A 10,086-nucleotide genomic window follows, 5' to 3' on the forward strand; every position below is an offset into this window, starting at 1 on the left:
AAATAATATAGTGCAAGATAAACATATCTAAGGCAAGGTACAAAATCAAACATGGATCATCTCCGTCGTCACTATATATAGTAAGTAATCAAACCAGAATAATAATGACATAACTCATTATCATACATAATATCACCGTTCATAGGAAATAAATGACTCAAAGTCATAAAGAAACATGAGTACAATAAAAAGCAACACAAGTTCAATCACAAGCAACACAAGTACAAAGTTGGTGTCCATACACCAACTAATGTCCCAAACCACCGGAGAGTACACTCAAGGAAATAATACGATATAACTATTTAACCAAAAATGTATCCAAATCTCATCATTATTCAACCAAAGCATTTTACCCAACTTTAATAGTTACTAACATCAATAATACAATCAAGTCCATACTATTACCATCATTGTCCATATATTAACTATATTCACTAAATACCATATTTTAGCAAAACAAGGGTTATTAACTAGTCTATGGAATCTCTAACCATCAAGTAATATATTCATTTAATAGAAAACTAGTCACCACAAAGCTTATTCTAATAGTCAACATATATTAATTAACCCTTGTATGATACTAGCATTACTCACTAGATGGATCCTCATTTTAAAATTAGTTCCCACTTATTAACTAGTCGTGTTTCCTCATTTAACAACAACCATCACAATCTTTTAATTACCATTAATCATTAAATTCTCCCATTTATAAGTATTCAACACTAGTAATCTATATCCAACACCCAAAGGTCCACATTATACTATCATTTCACACGTAGAGGTACACGTTAAAAAGTATGCATATATTTTCCATACATAGGGCTAGCCAAAACTCAAACCAGTAGGTGCACTCATGGGAACATCAATAATCATCCTATGGTCTCGCCAGACATTATAATATCATCATCATATACTCATACCTTACCAGGAATCATCATCATATCAATATATCCTCTGGTCTTGCTGGGCACCATGGCCACATCAATATATCCTTCGGCCTGGCCGGGCATCATCATCACATCAGTATATCCTTAGTCCTTGTCGGGTATTTTTTATCACTTCAATATATATATATATATATATTAATAATAATAAATAAAAATAACCCACAAGGGATAAAGAAAATGACAAGCCCCTCGAGGGCTAAATTAAAAGAGAAGTAAGGAGAAACATACCTTCATATCTCATCATTCATCATCATGGAAAATTTTTCCATAAGTGTATAAATATATATATTTAGCATAAATATCACAAAGCATTTTTGGATTCAATGTTGTTAGTAGCATAACTTCTCATGTAGTCAATAAATATACCTTCTAGATCCTTTAGCATCATGACTCAGAATATTAGTAACAAGAGGGATTTCTAGCAAAAGCATAAGCTTTTCAACTCGAGGTGGAATGGATTCATATATATTATGGGAGTGAAGGAGTGTGGGAGTGCAGAAAAACAAGCTTCCTGGATAGTGCAAATAATACTTAAAGCACGCAATTATCTTTAGGAGGCTGGATATGATGAGAACGCAATATTGACAACGGATAAGTACTCTATCAAGACGGTTTATTTACAAATGAAGAGTGAATTGGAGGAAAATTGTTTGGGCCAACTATGGAGCACCAAAATGGCTTTTCATAATGTGCCTGGCTATAAACAACCGATTTACCACCAAAAATAGACTGGCAAAATGGAATCTGGTGGACAATGTAGTATGCCCGCTATGTTAAGACAAGGCTGAGCATGTTGAGCACTTATTCTTTGAATGTACATATACTACAAGTGTTTGGAACCAACTACTAAAGTGTAAAGGGATCAATAGGATGAGTCTACAGTGGTAGGCTGAGAAACAATGGGTAATACAATATATGAAGGGCCAAAACAACACTACACAGGTATACAGAATGACACTGGCTTGCGTTATATATGCGATATGGATGGAATATAATGCCAGGGTGTTTCATAGCAAATAAAGATTAGTTTTAGTCATCGTTAAATAGATTATACAAGATGTCCACGAAAGTGTAATGCCCCAAAATATCATTCCGAGATGCCACACGGTGCCCAAGGCTACACGTAGCCTCAAGCTAACCCTTTAATCCAAAACACTACCCTTGGGTTCCAACACAACAATATACACGCTACGCTAAGGATCTATATATAAGTACATATCATATCACATCGCTCATGGTACGGAATATCGTTAGACTGTACATATATGGAATGTCTATATACAAACCAACCCAATAATACACTAGTCTGACATAACCTTTATATAGCAAAATCAATGAGCCATTGGGACAAACCCCCAACTAACTCAATAGACCAAAGGGATCACAAAACAACAACACCAAAACTAGCAACTTGGTCCTCGAACCATGAGGACTCACTATTGAAGGAATAAAGATGCGACACTCGGATATCACTATCGTGGCTGCGGATGAGTACCTGAACCTACATCATGGTAAGAATGTAGCCTATAGAGAAATATGTGCGTCAGCACAAGATATGTACTGAGTATGTGTGGGCGCATGCAAAATATAAATAATATCATAAATTTCATAAAAATATACATACGGACCATAATGACACGCCTGGCTTGAGTGACATTGGATCATGCAACTCATGGCATCTTAGATAAGAAATGTAGGAGAAAAACCTCATAAATCATTATAGATCATCATAGGCAACTTGAATTACCACAGCAACCATCGGAGTGACTCGGTATTTCAATAAACATGACTCTTATGGACAGGAGAGTTTCCTATAACCGATAATCCCACATGAGCTACGTAGAATACCAACGTTTGAAACCCCCATTGGCAGGAGCGTCATACTCTTTTACAGGGAGTACGACCTTAAAATTGCAATAATCACAATCGGGCTCTCTGGCCAATAATATCATCATTAAACAACCCTACGGTGGCACATAGGTTTGGGAAAATACCAAATTTCTCTCTCGGTGCTAAGTACTACTCCCCGATAAGCTCAGAACGCGTTAGGAAATCCACCACAACATCACAAGGGTCTATCATAAAGACCAAATCAAATCTCTTTCTCATTTATCAAATCATATAATTTGTGGATTCCTAACTCAACACATTTTAGCTCAAAATATTTTATTCTTCCTCAACATCAACAAGGTATCAATGCATTGAACCATAATCGACTCGACATTTGAACAAGGATATGAAGACTCAATACATAATATTTTCAACAATTTAACTCATTAAAACCATCCAGAAAATACCAAGACTCATTGCAACTTCAATATCAACATTTTTTAATTTGCCATCCAACTCTCATTTAAAGGTACTTGAGACATCAACCCATAGTAGGGATATAGAATTTCCAATATCAATTATAAATTCAAAATAAAGAAATAGTGGAATGATAGTATAAATCAAGGCTTAACAAATTAAATCATCATACTCTCATAATCAAATACTTTTTGGACATAATTCCATCTCAACATCATACACATATCGGATGACATAATCCCATAGCTCATGAACAATAATATAAGATATAAAACCATATTTCCAATTCATGGTAAAATATGTAAAATCTCATGTCAATGTAATTCAACAGAAATACCAGGCACAAGATTAAAAGGATAATCTTGTTCAAAGCCCCACATACTTAAAAATGGAAGATGACTATGAATTTCCGACTCTAGAACTTTATTCACGAAAATAAAGAACGCTTCTTGAAGCCCTTAACATGATCAACTCGACTCCCAAATCAATTTGAAATTTCTACAGTTCAATCAAGAGACATAGAAGGATAAAATTTGGAGTAGTATGGTTGGGGTTTGAGCCTTAGGAAATTTTGGAGAAAAATGAGCTATTGAATGCTCTTAATGGACTTAAATCCATGGTTTACTCAGATTGATTGGAGTGGGAATGACCAAAATACCCTTAAAAATCAAATAATGTCAAATCTGTTCTTTGGTGGACTGTTTTGATAGGCTGAAGTAGATTGACCATAACTTTTTGATCCAATGGCCAAATTGGATGAAACCAATTTCATTGGAAAGAGGAATTTTAGAGCTTTCTGTTAATATATAGTAGCTCACCTAGATCATTATGTACAAGGAGTTATGATTGTTTGAATTTGACCCTAAAATTTGCCTAGCCTCAATATTTTGTTCCTGCACATTTACTGTTCACCACTATTCATGGTTAGATCAGAATGATTATAACTCATTGCTTGAGTGTCTATTTTGGCTGATCTACATATCGTTGGAAAGCTTATTCGATTCTCTACGGGATGACAGGTCGCATATATAAAATTTCCATACAAAAAAATTATTAATCACGATAAAGAACAAAATTCAACACATTTTCGTCTGACATCTTAATGGAAAATTTTTCCGGGGCATCACAAAAAAAGGAATCCATCAGGCCAAATTAGCTAGAAAACTATGTGAACTAAGTGTACTCCCCTAGCTAGTAGTAGTTAGATAGTGAATAGCAATTTATGTCCTTAGTAAACCATGGGGCTCTATTGTTCGTGGTTGATAATTTACCAGATCTGAGTTGATTACTTGGTAAATAACATATTTACTTACCCAAAAAAAAAAACAAAGCATAAAATGAGTAATATCATATCCCAAGCCCAGAATAGTAGTCTAGTCAATGAGTCAAGTGATAACATTGCTGTGGTCTTAATTAATAACATGCTCTATAGCTTCTCATATCATAAACAATAAGTTATCCAACAATCAAATCCATCACTTTTAATGCAAGAGCCATAGTTCATTTACTGAGGTTAGAAAATATGCTCCCAAAGGCATTCTCTAAGCATTTAACAAGCGTCTAAGGTCCTTAATGAAACTACATAAGTCCAAGCCTAAGGTGGGTCAAAATCCCATTTCTAATTCCCCAAAATACATTTCAAGTCTAACTTCTACTCGAAACTAGGCTAAGGTATCTAAATCAAGTCTTAGAACCCTAGTAAGCCACAATAGTCCTAAGATAAAGATCTTTCTCAAGCACTACTCTTAACTTATCCGTAGAAACTAAGGCAAATCCATAAATATATATGACTAGGGTCAACTTTCCCTTCACACGAGTGACAAAGTCACCCCTATCTAAATAAAGAAACTAAACCCTTCGCATGCTATCCATGAGACAATAAGTTTAATTAACCAAGGTTCTATCCTACAAGTCAAGCATTTCAACCTATGAGTACTAAATAGCCCAAAGGATTCAACTAATCCCAAGTGTTACTATTGATCAATCCAACACCTAGAACCCCTCCCAACCAAGTAAGATATCATAATTATACTATAACATAGCTCAATATAATATGAAGTAAGCCTAACCTACCTCAAATCCAAAGGAAGCTCATGAACTACTACACCTTTGTTTTTCTATTTTGAGAAGCTTTTTCAAGGTGCCAAGCTATTAAAAACACAATCTACAAATCATTACAAGAATATCGATACCCATATTGCACCTTTGTGCTTTGGGTCCAAAAATGAAACCAAAACCCCCCAAAATGGCTCCCACTTATGGAAAACACATTTCTGATATCAACCCAATGTTCATACACCATTAGGGAATCATAACCCTTAAGAATTAGGTGAAAGCTAAGCATATTTTGGCTAAAATCATGCCCTCAAGTTAGTTGGGGTTTTGGTCCCAAATTAAAAAAAATAAAGCTTGGAAATGAAGGATTCTTACCTCAAATCCATTGTAAATCACGAAAATATATGTTAAACAAGCTTCCAACTCATATCTAAGACTCAATTTGAAGTTAACATATCATTCTAGGGTTTCTAGGTCTCAAGGAGAGGTGAAAATGTCCAATTTTACGACCAAGGGGCCTATTTATAGCACCTCCTAATATGGAGGTATTGTTATTTCCCTTAATTAGTCCGTGAACACAATGGTGTGGTTTCCATTAGCCTGGATGCGATTGCTATGCTCCTATGCCAGTAAGGTCAAAACTTATTTTTGATTTTCAGAGCTCATTCAGACTCCAATTTTCACAAATAAACTATGTAACCCTACCAAATTCAATATTTCGGATGCATTGGTGAAGTTGTATTTTCCATATAAGGTTTTTTAGACCAATTGTGGCCCCACACCCATATCTTCTAATTTTTTAACTTTCAATCAATAGGTCAAAATGGTCTTGGGTGGAAGGAGACCCAAACCAAGGGTCTATATAACCTAAAATCAATATTTTGGAGCTGCTGGCATAACGACAATTCATATACGAGAATTTTTTATGAGGTTTTTATACGGTGGCCATTTGAAACTAGCGAGAACTTGTAAACAGGGAATTGGCTCTACAACCCAGGCAAACTGCCCGATAGCTAAACTTTTATTAATTCCAGCAAGTCATAAATGACTTGGGGTAGCTATGTAAAGATATATTGATGAAAATAAGTAAAATAATGTAAAATTACTAGAAGGGTCATTATAAGTAATCATACTACACTTTTGTACCTTTTTGATATAGATCCAAGTACTACATTCCATCATTGATTAATGTTCATGTTATGTAGATATTAAGAGATAGGGTGAGCTCTTGGAGTTAGAGTCACCTACTTCTTTCTATCTTTCTATGTTCAATATTTCATTTTGAGAAAAATGTTATAGACTATTCTAGATACATAGGTGGTATTATTATTATTAGATATTCTTGTACTGGCTCTACCAGGCCATGGGATGATATCTATGTTGACTATGTTTATATATTTCAAGTACTATGCTTATTTATGAGTTTTGTTGTTGTTCTTTTGCCTATGTTAGGAATTTTCCACCAAGTTAAACCTATTGTGTTTAGCTTTGGGTTAAGATGTGGCTTATCTACTGGCGGGGTAGAGTAGGTGCCATCATGACTCATAAATTGGGTCATGACAAATTGGTATCAAAGCCAGGTTATACTGGTATTGTTGGTACAAGAGAAAATATTTTGTAGTGTCTACGGATCAAAATAATGACGTCCATTTCCTATCTTCAGTAGGCTATAGGACATTCTTATGAGTTTTTCACCTTTTTCACAATTTTGTGCTAAGAGTATGAGTTGGTTTATCGAACATTCCTTTGGATTCACTCTTTTGTAGATGGCTAGGACATGTGCTACTGCTATACGCAATGAGGGTCCCATGACTGAGCCTAGGGATCCTTCTCCTATTTTTGGATGACCCAGAGGTCATGGACAACCACGAGATGTGTCCCAGCCAGGGGCTAGTACAGGGGTCCTCTACTAGAACCTATTCCTTCTCCTGAACTAAAGATACTTCTGCCTTAGCCAGTGGTAGGCTAGGGACCAGCCTATGATCCTCTAGGGTTTATTTCTTCTTTAGTGCTTAGAGATGCCTTGGTTCAGCTTTTGGAGTTAGTTGGTAGTGTATTGTTTGATGGTGCATAATGTATGGATTAGAGTGGTATGGAGGTAGGGGCACAGGTTATAGCCGTGGCTCAGAGAGTTTAGCGTTCCTCCTATGCCAGCGATTGTTCAGGCAGTGGTTTCCAACCTGCTATGTCTATCGAGTAGCGGAAAATATTGGGTAGATTCTTGAGATTAGCTCCAACTAGGTTTTCTGGTGCTCTAAGCGAGGATGTATATGAGTTTCTAATTACTTGAGAGGATATGTGTCATGACCCAAACTAGGGACTGGCTGTGATAGGCATCTCAAGTACAACAAGGACCGAGACCACTCCCTACTCCAAACCAAAAAGGACACAATACCCCCAACACTGATTGAATTTCTGAACAAATAACAAGATAGCATAAGATAAGCTCAAAGAATTTAAGATATGTCTATAATTGATAACTGCTAACCAACTAAAACAACCAATACCACTTCCCAAGTCCACAGTAATCCACAAAGCTTACTAATAAACCAAAATCAATAAAGTGTCGAGACATACCCCCGACTCTAACAATGACAATGATAATGTTAATATTAATATTAATGTGAACTCGTCAATTCAAGTTTATGAAAGGAAACCGATGGAATGATCAGGGCTTCCAAAGAATGGAAGCTCACCACTTTATTGCAAACGATCGATGAATCGAGCTGATCTACCAAACATTACCTAGGAAAAGTAGAAGTATCTCTGATACCTACATTGTATGGGGATATAACATTCAAAGACAATTAGAGGGTTGAGAACTAGAATGTAACTCGAGGATAAGGATAAAGTAATGACTATTCAAAATTCAGTTCAAATCAATGTACATGTTCACATACATGCGTGCATATATAGATATATATATACTTACATAGCATGTTGGGATAGGAAACAAGGCTTAACATGCACTTTAAAACTTTAGCCTAGATTATGTAGCTTAACAGTCATATAATAGTACCCATAGGCTATATGGGCCCTAGCTCTTACCCCCTAGTCGAGACCCAGTGCGTGTAGCAAGACAAACCAAAGCATAATCTCATATATATGCACGGGGAACTCAAACCTTCCAATCATATACGATGGTGACTTAAGCACCCAATCATGTAATGTAATATGGGGGACTCAAACCTCCCAATCATAATAATAAGGTGGACTCAAACCATATGGTCATAAGTAAGAGGACTCGAACCGTAGACCATTTTGACTCTTGCACCAGCAAATGCAATTTCCATTATTGGTCCCTCAGGACCTCCACTTTCACGGTCTATCTATACAACCCTCTTTTAATCCCTATTAAAATATTTATCACACATTCCCATTGGTTGGACCATAGTACACATTTAGGCATACACTGTTGGTATCGTCATACCAACTACACTTACAAGGTATCATCACATGCCAAATCAATTTCATTAACTCGGGAGAACAACTCCCTTTATTCATTAAACCAAACCATTGTGTTTCAAATACCTCTTTATATCATCTAGGTTCGAAAGTAATTCAATGCAATTATACTAATACTAAAAAAAATTCCACAAAATTTGGGTTGGGGTTATTTCCAATTCAATTGTAAATATTCACAAAATTTAGGGAAATCACAATCCCATAATTTATTCACCATGCACATGCATCAAATTGATAAAACCGCCATTTAAACATAAACAATGCATATGTATAACATGAACCATCACATAAACAAGAGACATTCAAAACCCTAAACCCCTATTCCAAAACCACCATCAAATCCACATGGACACCTATTTAAACACATACTTTTAATAATTAATAATTAGGGAAGAGTAACATGCCTAAAATATCAAGATTTATGGAGAGAATTTTCCCTTTGGAGCTCTAATTGATAAACTTCTTAGAAACCCTAAGTATCTTTCTTGAGAGAATTTAGAGATCTTGAGAGAGTGTTTTGATTGTGAATAGTATAATATTAAAGTCCCAAAGAGGGTTTTAAGTCATGTGGGCTAAGTGTGGTAGGAGGGAAATTACCAGGAAGCCCTTAATTAAAATATTGAAAATCGACGCCCAATCGCCATGAGTGACCTCATGACTTGCAGGGTTACCCCACACTTGTCTGGTTACAAGTCACACCATATGACTAGTATTCAGTCCTTATGACTCATAATATGCTACTCGCAGTCATAATAGGATCTTTATGCTAGTACACTGGTTTCCCTATGACTCCACCCTATGAATCATTACGATACCCTACAACTTTTAAGGTTCAAGTCATAGTCAAGACAGAAACTCAGGCCAACATACTGGACAGGATACGATTGGATCCCTAATACCCGCAATGACACCCTATGACTCATAGTGTGAGCCATAGTAATGATAGTAATCTCAAAGATCAAGAAATATTTAGGGACCAACAACCCGGGATCTTACATTTTCCCCTCTTAGGATCGTTCGTCCCTGAATGGTGAGACAAGGTATCCCTTAGCACGATTTAACATAGAAACACACCCACTCTTACCTTTAACAAATATAGAAAATAAGGATATCAAGTAATAGAGTTAGAATACAAAGATGTTAAGAATAACATATACCTTACGAACAATTATTCAGAAGGGTGAACAACAATGGATAGTAGGACTTCATATCCTTTTTATCTATCCAAGTAGCCTCTTCAACCTTTTGGTTCCTCCATAGAACCTTTACCAAAGACACATTCTTTATTCGCAATTGGCAGATTTGAATCCAA

This window comes from Capsicum annuum, chromosome 12 (assembly GCF_002878395.1).
Source record: "Capsicum annuum cultivar UCD-10X-F1 chromosome 12, UCD10Xv1.1, whole genome shotgun sequence".
Lineage (NCBI taxonomy): Eukaryota > Viridiplantae > Streptophyta > Magnoliopsida > Solanales > Solanaceae > Capsicum > Capsicum annuum.